Below are 14,808 nucleotides of genomic sequence, written 5' to 3'. Positions count from 1 at the left end.
GTTGCTATGAAAATTATCTACTTATCCTTTTGTGAACACACGTTTTAATTCTCTAGGGGAGATACCTATGAGTGGAATTGCTGGGTCACATGGTAAGACTATGTTACATATAAGAAACTGCCAAACTGTTTCCAAAGGGGCTCAATCAGTCTACATGTCCACCAGCAATGTATGAAAGTTCTATTTTCTCCACATCCTCTAACATTTGTTTGTCTATCTTTGTGATTATAGCTATTCTTACAGTTTTACTTTGCATTTCCCTAATGGCTAATACTGTTGAGCATCCTTTAATGTGCTTGTTATCCATTTGTATACCTTCTTTTTTTTAGTTTACTTAGAAGCAAACGTTATGCTTTAATAAAAGCACTGTATTTTCTACTATATTGGCAAATACACAGAAGAGTAATTTAAAACATGGATTCAAACTATTGTTCTTACACCACGAACATATATCAGAATCACCTGTGGGGGTTTTAAACACATTCACGTTGAGACCCCACTCTTGGAGAAGGTTGTGACAGGACCTGGGTATATTTCAAAAGCTTTCCAGGCAGCTCTGACATTTTCCCCTGGTTCAGTCACTGACTTTAGGTTGACTAGAGCACTTTGGTTTTGGGGGGCCATTGTTTGGGGGTGTGGGGAGCTTTCCTTCCAGATTTATTAGCTGTAGTGAAGAACTTGGCCTCTGGCTTTTTGGGCATATGTCTTGGGTCTTTTTTTGGCCAACTGAGAGTTTCTCTCCTTCTCCACCTCTTCTTTGATTCTTGGCTTCTTCCCTGGGATTTTATCTGGACTCTTGGGCTCTGCTGCTTTCGGGGTCTCCAAAAGCTAAATTAGACTTTCTCTTCTTCCCACAAGATGTGTTGGAACCAGGAGTTTTTTTTGGATACTTCTTTCCTGTGGCATGTTTTTATATTTCTACTCTTTTCTTTGGTGGGAGTTTTTCCTATTGGGACCAGTAATGGAATTTCTTCTTTATATTTGTCTTGCACTTTATTTTGGGCTTTTACTCTGCAGGCCTCTTTCATCCCAGGTTTGGGGGTCTCTTTATTCTGGGGTCCAGGGTCCTTTACTGGACCACCACTAGTTTTAGAGGCTGCCTTCTTTGTAGTTAGGGCTGATGTAGCCTTCTAGCTTGTTTCATAAGCCTTCTGTTTCTTTTCTTCTTTTGTTTTTCATTATATTCTCTTTGCTTTTGTATTTTCTTTTCTTCTTTTTTCTTCTGACTAGGAGTGCACACTCCTTTGGCTTCATCCCAACTGCTGACAAATGAAGAAAAGATGGGAAGGGCAACTGATCTCTCACTTTTCACATACAAGAGTTTCAAACTCTCTCATTTCTCTGGCAATTTCTGTGAAAGCATTTTCGTGACAGCAACAATGTTTTCAGTGATGTGTTGAGCCTGCATTCCAGTATGACCAATTTGTAGAGTGCTGCAAGAACCACTTTTAGAGATGTTTAAGACAGTTCCACCTATCGATGTATTGATCTCTTTGGAAACATTCTTGGCTTTAAGGTTTACAGGTACTGGAACTTACCTTCTCTTACAGAAATGTCTCTCGAGGGTAAGAGCCACTTGATTCTTGCATCAGTAAGGAAGAGGCCTTACTAAAAGCATTGATTTGAGTCCCAGTTTCCTTCCCTTCACTGTTGGTTCACTGTATATTTTTCTCTATTTCACTTTGCATAGCCTTCACTTTTTCAGCTCTTCTGTGGCCATGTTCAACCATTTCTGTGAGCATCCTGGTTACCAGTGTTTTGAGCTCTGCATCTGATAGGTTGGCTGTCTCTTCATCGCGTAGTTCTGTTTTTGGAGTTTTGATCTGTGCTTTCATTTTAGCCATATATTTTTTTGTCTCAGAGCACCTGTTACATTGTAAGGGGTGTAACCTTAGGTATTCTTTAGGGCAGGACAACCCACATCTCTGTGTGGTGGCGCTGTATGTGGGTGAAGGGTCCCGGAGGGAACAATGCCACTTGCTCAGCTCTTGGCCAACTTTCAGTCACTTCCCTACTACCCATAAGCAAATTGGGCCCTTCTGGTGCTGATTCCTGGGTGGGTGGGCATGTGTACATTCTAGGACCCTGTGAGTCTCTCCAATGAACTCTCCTGTGAGACTAGGAGTTTCTCCCACCGCCACAGCCTCCACAGGTTTTTCAGTCTGAGGTTTTGAGGCTTGCTTTACCCACACTGGAACCCTGGGTAGTGCGATCTGTCTCACTCCCCGTTGTACCTCCCATTTTATCTGCATGCAAATGTGGGACCACATGGTCTGCCAGCCACCGCCTTGCCCACCCAGTCCTCCAGCCACAGCCTTGCCCTGTGTCCTCTCCGTCCTGGCTGTCTGTCTCCGCCCCTCCTACCTGTCTGAATGAATGTTTCTTCTTTAATTCCTTGGTTGTTGGACTTCCATACAGTTCAATCTTCTGGTAGTACTGGTCATTTTTTGTTTTTAAATTTGTTGTTGTCCTTGTTTTGGTTCTGCAAGGAGGCAAAGTGTATCTACCTACGCCTCCATCTTGCCTGGAAGTCAACAAAATTGTTTTGAATGAAGTTAAAGACAACTAAGTGCCACTAGAGCCATCTCACAGAAAAAAACAGATGAACTTTTTGGCCAATCCAATATTATGCTACCTGATATCAAGCTATACTACAAAGCTATAGTTATCATAAAAATGGACACAGATCAAGGGAAAAGAATAGACTGTTTAGAAATAAATCCACACCTATATTGTCAAATTAACCTATGACAAAGGAGACAAGAACATGTAATGGGTCCTAGGTGGTGTGGCTCAGTGGATTGAGTGCAGGCCTGCGAACCAAACAGTCGCCATTTGGATTCCCAGTCAGGGTACATGTCTGGGTTGCAGGCTAGGTCCCCAGTTAGGGGACACACGAGAGGCAACCACATATTGATGTTTCTCTCCCTCTCTTTCTCCCTCTCTTCCCCTCTGTAAAATAAATAAATAAATAAATAAATAAATAAATAAATAAATAAATAAAATCTTAAAAAAAAGAACATACAATGAGGTAAATACATACAGTGGTGTTGGGAAATTGGACAGATATATGCAAAAGAAATTAAACTAGACCACATTTTTATACCATATGTAAGAATAAACGCAAATGGATTAAATACTTAAATGTATGACCTGAACCCATAAAACTCCTAGAGGAAAACCTAGGCAAGTATACTCTCCGGCATTGCTTTTAGATATATTTTTTCTGATGTGTCTTCTCAAGCAAGTGAAAGAGAAGGAACAGTAAACAAATAGGACAGCATCAAATTTAAAAATTTTTGCACAGCAAAGGAAACCATCAACAGATTAAAAGACAGCCTACTGAATGGGAAAATATATCAGCCAATGACACATCTGATAAAGGGTTAATAACCAACACAACACCAATAAACAAACAAACCAATAAAAAATGTACCAATGACCTGAATAGTTGCTTCTCCAAAGCACACATACAGGTGGCCAATAGGTGTATGAAAATGTGCAACATCACTAATTGTCAGAGAAATGCAAATTAAAACCACAATGAGATATCAGCTCAGATATAGTGATACTTGTCAGAATGTCTTTTGTTAATAAATCAACAAACTAATAGTTTTGGGGAAGACTGGAGGAAATGTAATCCTGGTATACTGTTGGTGGGAATGCAGGTTGGTGTAACCATTATGGAAAACAGTATGGAGGTTCTTCAAAAAATTAAAAATGGAACTGCCTCATAACCCAGCAATTCCAGTTTTGGGTATATATTCAAAGAAACTCAAAACACTAATTCAATAGAATATATGCACCTTTATGTCCATTGCAGCATTATTTACAATGCCAAGATATGGAGGCAACCCAAGTGCCCATCAATAGATGAGTGGATAAAAATAGTGGTGGTGTATATATACAACAGAGTCCTACTCAGCCATAGAAAAGAAGGAAATTCTACCATTTGTGACAACATGGATGGACCTAATGGTATTATGCCAAGTGAAGTCAGTCAGAGAAAGACAAATACCATATGATTTCACTCATGTGTGGAATCTAAAGAGCAAAACAAACAGAAACAGACTCACAGATACATAGATCAGACTGATGGTTGCCAGAGGACAGTATTGGGGGCTGGGTGAAAAAGGTAAAGGGATTAGGAACTACAAGTTGGTAGTCAACAAATAGTCATAGGGATGTAAAGTACAGCATAGGCAATATAGTCAACAATATTATAAGAACTTACATATGGTGCCAGGTAGAAATATTATGGAAACACTTTATAAAGTATATGATTGTCTAACCACTATGCTGTACACCCAAATCTAATGCAAAATAATATTGAATGTCAACTATAATTGAAATAAAAACCCAATAAAATATTTAGGAATAAATTGAACCAAGTAAGTGAAACCCTTGTATAAGAAAACTACAAGACTTTGATTAAAGAAATTGAAGAACACATAAGCAAATGAAAAGATAAACTGTGACCATGAATTGGAAGAATTAATATTGTTAAAATGCCCATACTACCAAAGCCATCTGTTGATTGAATGCAATCCTTATGAAAATTCCAATGGCAGATTCCACGGAAATGGAAGAAATAATCTTCAAATGTATATGGAAACACAAATAACAAAGCAATCTTGAGAAAGAACAAATATGGAGGCATCATACTTCTTGATTTCAAACTATACTACAAACCTATAGCAAGCAAAACATTGTGATTGTGGTATATAAATAAACACATGAATCAATGGAACAGAATCAGGTGCCCAGGAGTAAACCTTCACATACACAGTCAACTAATATATGACAAGGGAGCCAAGAATACTCAAAGGGGAAAAATCATCTCTTCAATAAATTGTGTTGAGAAAACTGGATATAAACATATGCAGAAAAATGAAATTGGACCCCTATCTGCAGCATTATTTATGGTCAAGATATGGAAGCAACGCAAATGCCCATCAATAGAGAATGGATAAAAAAGTGGTAGTACACGTATACAATGGGATATTCCTTGGTCACAAAAAAAAAAAAAAAAAGAAAAGAAATCTTACTGGGGACCAAATCCACAGCCCAGACATGTGCCTTGACTGGGAATTGAACTTACAACCCTTCAGTTTAAGGGACAATATTCCAACCAACTGACCCACACCCGCCTGGGCTACCACAGCTTTTTTTTTTTAATCCACTCATCTCCTGATGGGTATCTGGGCTGTTTCCAGATCTTGGCTTTCCGGGTTCCCTCTCTGTCTTGAGTCTTTCCCACAGCCCCTGCCCATTCCTGGGATTTGTCAGTTTCCTCAGAACAGCAATGAATTGCCCAACATCATTAAACATCTTATCCCATGATTGAGATCAAAATATGGATATCAGTGTCCCATACTAGGTGTTGGGGAGTAGACTGGAGTATCTTTGTTTTCATTCCTGCAGTGAGTGTAGCCAGATCTGGGTCTTCAAAGACGGACATACATAGCTTGTTTTATTCTCAACCCCCTAATAATTTGTGTCTCCTCTATAGATTTCCAGTGTTCTACAGGCCCAGGGAGATTTCCCCTTATTGGGCCAAGCCTCCCTGTAGGCTAAAATAATCCAATGTATAGAACCTCCTGAGCGCCATGTAGGTATTGTCAGATGGCAGGGTGTGTGATGATGCTCATTTTCTCTGCCTTCTGCCTACTCAGAAAAATGCCATTGCACTCCCTTTCCATCCCTTAACTTCATTAACCATGCCTGGATAATCTCCTTGGCCTTTTGCTGGAACTTGGCAGCTATATCAATAAGCACAGCAAGAGTATATTCTCTCATTGTAAATGTTTCCTGAATTGGGGGCTACCCCTCTGGCTGGAGTTGTTGCTGTGTTTTGCTCTCCTTTGTATTAGGGGTCAATAGGGGGCATTTTGTCCAATTCACTGTCAATTACCGCAGCATCTTCCTCTTCACTCTCCTCACTTTCCCAATGGATTCTACCACCTAATGCTTTGTCGCAGCACTCAGACCTTAATTTATGGCAGTTTACACTCTCCTAGCTTTGCATTTATTATCCCACCTTTTCTGTCAGCTCTGAAAGCTAGCAGAGGAGTGGACAACCACTGATCGTACTCTAACCTGAGCTATTCTCAACTTTCTAACTCAAGCTTCAGCCTCTACTTGGACATTGGTGGCCAGCCAAACTGTCCACAATAGAGGCCAGCCCAATACAGCAGCCATTCAGTTTTCTTCTCGGCTGCAGTGCTCTATGTGCAGTTCCTCAAACAAGTACCTGAAGTTGGCCAGCATTTTGAGGGCATCCTTGTACTTACATTGTAGTTGACAAGCAACTAACATATGGGACACCCCTTCCCACATTGAAGTCAATGACCATCTTGGGATTTCCCCCACAGATGCTTCATTCCCAAAGCCCAGTTTCTCAGGTGTCCTGGCTGGCTCACCAAGAGGCAGATCACTTCAGATTGGTCTGTGGCAGTTTTAACAAACAGGGAAAATTACATATGAGGCTAGTCTTGGGTGGCTGCATGTTGAGTAGATCTCCATACATGTCTGCTAGAATTGTTAAAGTTTGTATAGAGGTCTTAATTGAGTTCAAGTTCAGTCATCTACACCATCCAGATGGGCTCAACAGCCTATTGCTCTCTCAAGGCTGTGTTGTTTTTTAAATATATTTTATTGATTATGCCATTACAGTTGTCCCAATTTTACCCTCTTTGTCCCCCTCTACCTAGTACTCCCCATTCTCTCTGGCAATCCCCCCTTAGTTCATGTCCGTGAGTCATGCATGTAAGTTACTTGGCTACTACATTTCCTGTATGGTTCTTAAGATCCCCTTGCCTACTCTGTACCTACCAATTTGTACTTCTTTTTTAAAAGATTTTATTTATTTTTTTTATACAGAGGGGAAGGGAGGAAGAGAGGAAGAGAAACATCAATGTGTGGTTGCTTCTTGTGTGCCCCCTACTGGGGACCTGGCTCACAACCCAGGTATGTGCCCTGACTGGGAATCGAACCAGCGACCCCTTGCTTCGTAGGCTGGCAATCAATCCACTGAGCCAGGGCCCAATTTGTACTTCTTAATCCCTGTACCTTTTTCCTCATTCTTCCCCTTCCCACTCCCTACTGGATGGTAACCATTCAAATGATCTCCACATTTATGATTCTGTTTGTGTGCTTGTTCACTTAGTTTGTTTTTTAGATTAAATTGTTGATAGTTGTGAATTTATTGCCATTTTAATGTTTACAGTTTTGATCTTTTTCTTAAATAAATCCTTTTAACATCTCATATAATAATGGCTTGGTGATGATGAACTCCTTTAACCTGACCTTATCTGGGAAGCAATTTATCTGTCCTTCTATTCTAAATGATAGCTTTGCTGGATAGAATAATCTAGGTTGTAGGTCCTTGCTTTTCATGACTTTGAATACTTCTTGGCAGTCCCTTCTAGCCTGCAAAGTTTCTTTTGAGAAATCAGCTGATATTTTTATGGGAACTCCTTTGTAGGTAACTGTCTCCTTTTCTCTTGCTACGCTTAAGATTCTCTCTTTGTCTTTAACTGTTGGCATTTTAATTATGATGTGTCTTGGTGTGGTCTTCTTTGCATCCAACTTGTTTGGGAGTCTCTGTGCTTCCTGCAGTTGTATGTCCATTTCCTTCACCAAATTAGGGAAGTTTTCTTTCATTATTTTTTCAAGTAAGTTTTCAGTTTCTTGCTCCTTCTCTTCTCCTTCCGGCACCCCTGTGATTCAAATGTTGGTATGCTTGAAGTTGTCCCAGAGGCTCCTTACCCTATCCTCCTTTTTTGCATTCTTTTTTCTTCTTGCTGTTCTGATTGAATTTTTTCTTCCTTGTGTTCCAAAAACTTGATTTGATTTTCAGCTTCATCCACTTCACTGTTGACTCCCTGTAAATTTTTCTTTATTTCATTTAGTATAACCTTTATTTCTGCCTGGGTCTTTTTTATGTTGTTGACTTAACCAATGAGTTCCTTGAGCATCCTAATAACCAGTGTTTTGAACTCTGCATCTGATAAGTTCCTTATCTCCACTTTGTGTAGTTCTTTTTCTGGAGTTCTGATTTGTTCTTTCATTCGGGTCATGTTTCTTTGTCTCCTCGTTTTGGCAGGCTCCCTGTGTTTGTTTCTATGTATTAGGTAGATCTGCTTTGACTCTATCTTGGTAGCATGGCCTAATGTAAAAAGCACCTGTAAGTTGGATGGGGTGGAGCCTGATGAAATTGCCAGGTTGGGACAACCAATGTGAACGAGTTTGTTGGAGTCTCAGATGTGGTGCCACCTGCTCTGTATCTCTGTGTCAGGGGAGGGCTCAGAAAAGGGACAATGGCTGCTACCTGGTCTGTGAAGTTTTGTCTGGGAGGAAAATGTCCCCTGGCACTTGCTCTGATGCCAGACACTTCAGTTTCTCCCCATATGTCACTGGTGCCCTTCCAGCTGCTGCTCCAGTGCTGGAGCCCAGAGGGAGTGAGTCTGTGTAAGACCTAAGATGGTGTGGACCCTTTAAGAAGAGACACTTGAGAATCCCAGTTTCTTCCACTGCCCTAACCCCTACTGGCTTTTATTGTCAGAAGTTATAGGGACTTAACTTCCTGGAACTTGAACCCTGGGCTAGGTGGTCTGGTGTGGAGCTGGGATCCCTTGCTCCCAAGATATCCTCTCAATTTTTTATCCACCACATGTAGATGTGGGACTGCCTGCTCCGAGTCTGCATCTCTGTCCCTGCTACCAGTCTGAATGACTGTGACTTCTTTAATTCCTTGTTTGTTGGACTTCCGTACAGCTCAATTTTCTGACAATTCTGGATGATAGTTGTTTTGTAGTCTAATTGTAATTTTTGCTGTGGTTATTCAAGGAGGAAAGCTGTGTTTACCTATGCCTGCATCTTGACTGGAAGTCCTCAAGGCTGTGTTTTTGAAAACAGCTCCCATTGATGGAACATTGGGCAGAACATATGTTCCAAAGACTGCAGTGGGGGTGAGGAGCCTCTGATTGCTCAAGTCCAGCTCCCTGGTCAATTGACATATCCTTTCAATTACGTCCTTCGACACCTACTGTAATTGTGGATTCATCTATTTAACCTTTCAATTCTATTAGTTTTTGCTTCACACGTTTTGCAGTTCTGCTGTTTGGTACCATGCATTTAGTATTGTTATACATTCTTGGTGGATTAGCCTGTCTATTATAAAATGTCCCTCTACTTAATAATCTTCTTCGTTTTAAAATGTACTTTATCTGATATTAATATAGATAAATATTATATTTATATAAGTAGAAATATATTCATATTTCTCTGCTTTATTTCAGTATTTTAAACAGCATAAAGTTACATAATGTATTTTATTTGACTCTGACAATCCCAGTCTTTTAATTGATGTATTTTGATAATTTGGATTTCTTAAAGTTTTTGATATGTTAGCACTTAAATTAGCTATTTTATTTTTTTGGTTTCTATGTGTTCTGTCTGCTTTTTGTTTCTCTCTTTCCTATTAGGGTTACTTAAACATAGTTGTAGAGCTCCATTTTGATTAATTTATAGTGTTTTGGAGTGCCTCTCTTTGTACAGCTATTTTACTGGTTGCTGTTGGTATTACATTGTGAACAAAAAGGGGCAAGCCTGACAAGCCCAATAACTGAAAGTAACTACATGAGTTGTTTTGATAAAAAAAATTTCTAACTGATCAGGTTATAATGAAAAATTGTATCATAAGATATATATGATACATTAATCTTTACCTTGAGCATACCCTTTTCATTGTTTTTGTGCATTTAGGATAACACACTTAAAATGTTTGGATGATCTCTTCTCCAAACCTCGAGAAATAAATCCCCAGGATACTGAGTCAAATGATCCCAACATTTCTCATTATTATATGTTTTACATGCATATCTCTATAAAGTATTTTAAATTTTAACTACCTTGTGCCTGCCAATTTAAAAGAAATATGTATCTATTCATTTTACTTTTCATTTAATGTAAAGATTTCCCAACTTTACTTTCCCCTGCCTCCTTAATCTACCACCAAGGGATCTCATGTACTTTTCTTTATATCTTTTACTTTGATTCTAATAGACAAAATCAACTGCAAAACTTCTATTCCTTAAAAAATTTTCTCAATCCTTTCGAGATTTTGCTTCCAGGTACGACCCTCAGCCCTTTGGCTCAAATAAACACCTAAACCTTTCTTTAGGTTTGGAATTTCTTTCATCAACATTTACTTCAGCAACTGTGAAGGGACTCCAAAGAAAATGACCCAGGACTACCCTGTAAACCAAGATCTAGTGCTAAGTACCAGCAGGGACCCATTGTGCCCCACTGGCTCTCTATTTCACATTGGGCGACCTTGTGTGATTTCTCTTTTGCAGTCTTGGATTTGCTGGCTCTTTGGTTGCAGGTCCTGACTTTAAGCTGTTCTTAGAAAATCCTCAAGGTGGCGCTAAAAGATAAGGGCAAAGAAGAAAGGGTGGTTTCAGGATTTCAATTGGTATTGCTTTCTGAGAGTCTGAACAACAAAAAAAATCTTTATGAGAGACTGAACTCTCATAAAAAAATCTTTATGAGAAACTGACACTGCGATCCACAACATAACATCTGTAGAAATTTGTTCAGACTATACAGATTTCTAAAGGAAACTAAATTTACAATGGGAAATTGTGCTTCCAAGGTGGACACCACCTATTACTACTTCTATGGGATTCACGCACAATTCATATGTAGATTTCACATGATCATATTTACAGAAATGAGGAGCATTTGATATACCTAAGAAGATTTTTCTGTGTGCTCAATTGGAAAAGCCGGTTCTGAAATGAGACAGAATGAATGGGAAACTTCCTTCATTTTGAAATTAAAATCTCTTCCCTCCAGGAAGTTAGTAAGAAAATTTTACAGATGGTCTCTGAATTTAAGAAGGTTTCTAAAGCTACTCACTACCAACGACAGACCACGCCAACTGTACCACTGTGTCCTTTAACCTCTGAACCCCATTGTCCAGATTCCCCTTCCCTTCATCCTTGTTCTCGGCTTTCTTCTCTTTCTTCTTTGCTGCTTCTGCTGACTGAAAAAGAAACTAAAAATAGAGAAACATACCAGGACAAACTAGAACATCCAGAAATTCTGGCAGCTCCCTTTAGAGAAAAGCCAGTAGCAAGAAAGCATTTTTCCCTTGGGAGGCAGTTACTCCAGGTGCTGGCATGTGCCACAGGAGTTTGCTACCACATGAGAAAGACTACTTTTTTCCTCCAGAGGAACTTTCCATGATGTGGCTTTAGAATGTCTTGGGATTTTGATAATTACCAGTTGTCTTGCTTGCTGCATAGAATTTAATAACTCTGTAGCCTGTTTTCCATTCTTTATAGACTGCCTAGAGGAAGTTAAGAAGCCTCATTGTTTCCATAACATTCCAAGTCATGAGCTATACCAAAGGTAGAGAGACTGTAAAAATAAAATTTGCCCATTTGATCTTTAGCCAACTGGCAAGCTTAAGTTAGAGTAATTAATTCACCTTAGTGGGCAGATCTTATTTCTGGAAAATAAGAACTTTTAATTACATCCACCAGGGTAGATCCAGCTTGCTAATGCCCAGTTCATTTTTGAGATAAAATCCATCTGTAAGTCAACTTAGGTCAGCATTGTCACTAGGACATTCCTGTAAATCATCCCTAGGAGCAAGAAGGTGACCAGAAAGTAAAATGCAATCTTGAGTTTCCTCATTTTGTAAAGATTGTAGCAAAATTGTTAGGTTAAGACTGTTTCATTAAACTAAAGTAATATTAGGTGCAGAAAGCAAGAGTACTTCATAAAAAGCCAGTTGGTTGGCAGAGATGTGCTGAGTGTGATAAGTGTTCAGTAAGGTTGAACAGAATGAGGACCATAAATGGTGAAAGGAGAGGCCATAATTATTTGTTTTATTTGTTTGTATAATATGGCTAGAGCAGCGATGGCCCTTATATAGAGGAGTCCTTTTTTATTGAGTTTAACTGTTAATATAACATCCTATAGGTCTTTGATGATCATCACGTTTCTCTGAATATAAAACATCTTTACAGAACATTTTTTTGTAAAAACATAAGAGTAAAACGATAATTGTCTATAAATGATAAAAGACCTAAAATTGGCCATGGTTAAAGATTTGGTGAGAGTCCACTTGCATATATACATGCATAAAAATAATGTGGTTGATTTAGTAATCCATTCCAATTTTAGTTTGACCACAGTGAGACATTACTTCACACCTGTCAGAATGGCTATCATCAATAAATCAAGAAATAAGAAGTGCAAGTGAGGATGCAGAGAAAAGGAAACTGTCATATACTGTTGGTGGCATTATGTATCAGTGCAGCCACTGTAGAAAACAGAATAGATGTTTTTCAAAAATTTAAAAATGGAGCTGCCACTTGATTCATGTACTTCCATTTTGGTGTGTTTATCTGAAGAAAACAAAAACACAAATTTGAAACAATATATTCATCTGTTTATTGCAGCACTACTAGTAGTAGCCAAGATATGGAAGCAACCTAGATGTCCACAAGTAGATGAATGTATACAGAATAAGTGCTATATGTAAATGAGGGGATATTATTCAGCAATAATAAAGAATGAAATCTTGCCATTTGCAACAACATGGATGGATCTAGAGGATATTGTGCTAAGCGAAATAAGTTAAACAGAGAAAGTCAAATACAGTATGATTTTACCTATATGTAGAATCTGAAAAAACCCAAAATAAATGAATAAACACAATAAAATAAAGAGACCCACAGATATAGGGAATAAGCTAATGTTTCCCAAGGGGAGGGCACTGAGAGAATGGGAACAAAAAAACCCTCCAAAACAAAAGTGACTTTGTTTTGGTAATCCTTAGCAGTTGCTCTAGTTATTTCTGAAATTTGGTGGGGTTTTTTGCTGTTTTCTTCAGTGTATATCCCTAATATTTTATGTTGAATTCTTAAGAAGATTTAATTTATTTATGTTTAGAGAGAGAGGAAGGGAGGGAGACACAGAGGGAGACAAACATCGATGTGAGAGAGAAACATGGATTGGTTGCTTCCTGTATGTGTCCCAATCAGGACCGAACCTGTATCCCAGGCATGTATCCCAACCAAGAATCAAACCAGTGACCTTTTGCTTTGTGGGACAACACCCAACCAACTGAGCCACACCGGTCAGGGTTATATGTTGAATTCTTACAGCATTTCTTTAAATTTTTAAAATCCTCACCTGAAGACATGTTTTTCTCCCATTGATTTTAGAGAGAGGAAAGGGTAGGGGCGGGGATAGATAGGTAGAAGTGAGAGAAATGTGGATTGGTTACCTCCCATACATGCCCCAACCAGGGTTGGAACCTACAACCCAGGTATGTGCCCTGATCAGGAATTGAACCCACAGCTTTCTTGTGTACTGGATGATGCTCCAACCAACTGACCACCTGGCCAAGGCTACAGCATCTCTTTCTTTAATATACTTTATAGTCAAACTTTAAGCAATTTGCAATTACTTTAAAACAGTTAATGATCATTTTGTTTTCTTTTGAAATATAGTTTGTGAAATATAAAATGTTCATGTAGTATTAAGAACAATGATAAGATATAATCCAAGCAGTGGAATTGCTGGGTCAAAAGGCAGTTCCACTTTTAGTTTTCTGACAAAATTCCATACTGTTTTCCACACTGGCTGTACCAGTCTTCCTTCCCACCAACAGTGTACTAGGGTCTAGGGTTCCCTTTTCTCCATAACCTCACCATCACTTGTTGTTTGTTGATTTGTTTATGATGGCCACTCTGAGTGGTGTGAAGTGGTATCTCTTTGTGGTTTTAATTTGCATCTTTCTGATGGCTAGTGATGCTGAGCATCCTTTCATATATCTCTGCTCCCTCTGTATGTCCTCCTAGGTGAAGTGTCTGTTCAGGTCCTTTGCCCATTTTTTAATTGGATTGTTTGTCTTCCTGGTGTGGAGTTGTGTGAGTTCTTTATATATTTTGGAGACCCTGAGTATCCTGAAACACCAATTCAGAAGATCCTATACACCCCAATGTTCATAGCAGCTCAATTTACAATAGCCAAGTGCTAGAAACAACCTAAGTGCCCTTCAGTAAATGAGTGGATCAAAAAACTGTGGTACATTTACACAATGGAATACTACATAGCAGAAAGAATGAAGGAATTCCTACCCTTCATGACAGCATGGATGGAACTGGAGAGCATTATGGTCAGTGAAATAAGCCAAGCAGTGAAAGGCAAATACCATATGATCTCACCAATTAGTAGAACCTAATCAACAAAACAACCTAGCAAAATATAAACATGGAAATAAAGAACAAACTGACAGTAACCAGAGGGGTGGGGGGAGGGAAATAATTGGGCAAAGAAGGGGAACGGTCATCAAGGAACATGTATAAAAAACCCATGGACTAAGACAGTGGGGAGAGGGAGGATTGAATGTGGGAGGTGAGGGTGGGTAGGGCAGGGAAGGGTAATGGGGGAGATGAGGACAACTGTAATTGCACAACAATAAAAGGGAAAAAAGAACAATGATAAATATTTATAACACTCACCCCCCCCCCACACACACACAAAAGAAAAAAAAAGAAATGCTGTCGGAATGGCTTCCTTTTCTGTTGTGGCTTTTTTTTCTCCATGTTAGTGTATACCAGCTGACTCCCTTAGGGCAGGGTCCACATTGGGCTGGGTGAAGGTGTTTCTTCCTTTTCCCGGGCTCCCCAGTGGTGAGTCCTTCTGAGCCTGAACCTCAGTTAATGAGTTCTTCCCATTGCCTTCCTCCATTGCTTCGAGGACACCAGGAATCAATGGGAA

At 39.2% G+C, this 14,808-nt stretch overlaps 1 pseudogene; it reads right to left on the bottom strand.

The window, feature by feature from the left end:
- Positions 1-596: 596 nt before the first annotated feature.
- LOC112300012 (ribosomal L1 domain-containing protein 1-like) lies at positions 597-2,241 on the bottom strand (annotated as a pseudogene).
- Positions 2,242-14,808: the final 12,567 nt, after the last annotated feature.

The sequence above is a fragment of the Desmodus rotundus genome, chromosome X (assembly GCF_022682495.2).
Source record: "Desmodus rotundus isolate HL8 chromosome X, HLdesRot8A.1, whole genome shotgun sequence".
In the NCBI taxonomy this organism is placed as follows: Eukaryota; Metazoa; Chordata; class Mammalia; order Chiroptera; family Phyllostomidae; genus Desmodus; species Desmodus rotundus.
Note: the sequence above shows the minus strand (reverse complement) of the source record. Positions and strands in the feature narration are given on the sequence as shown.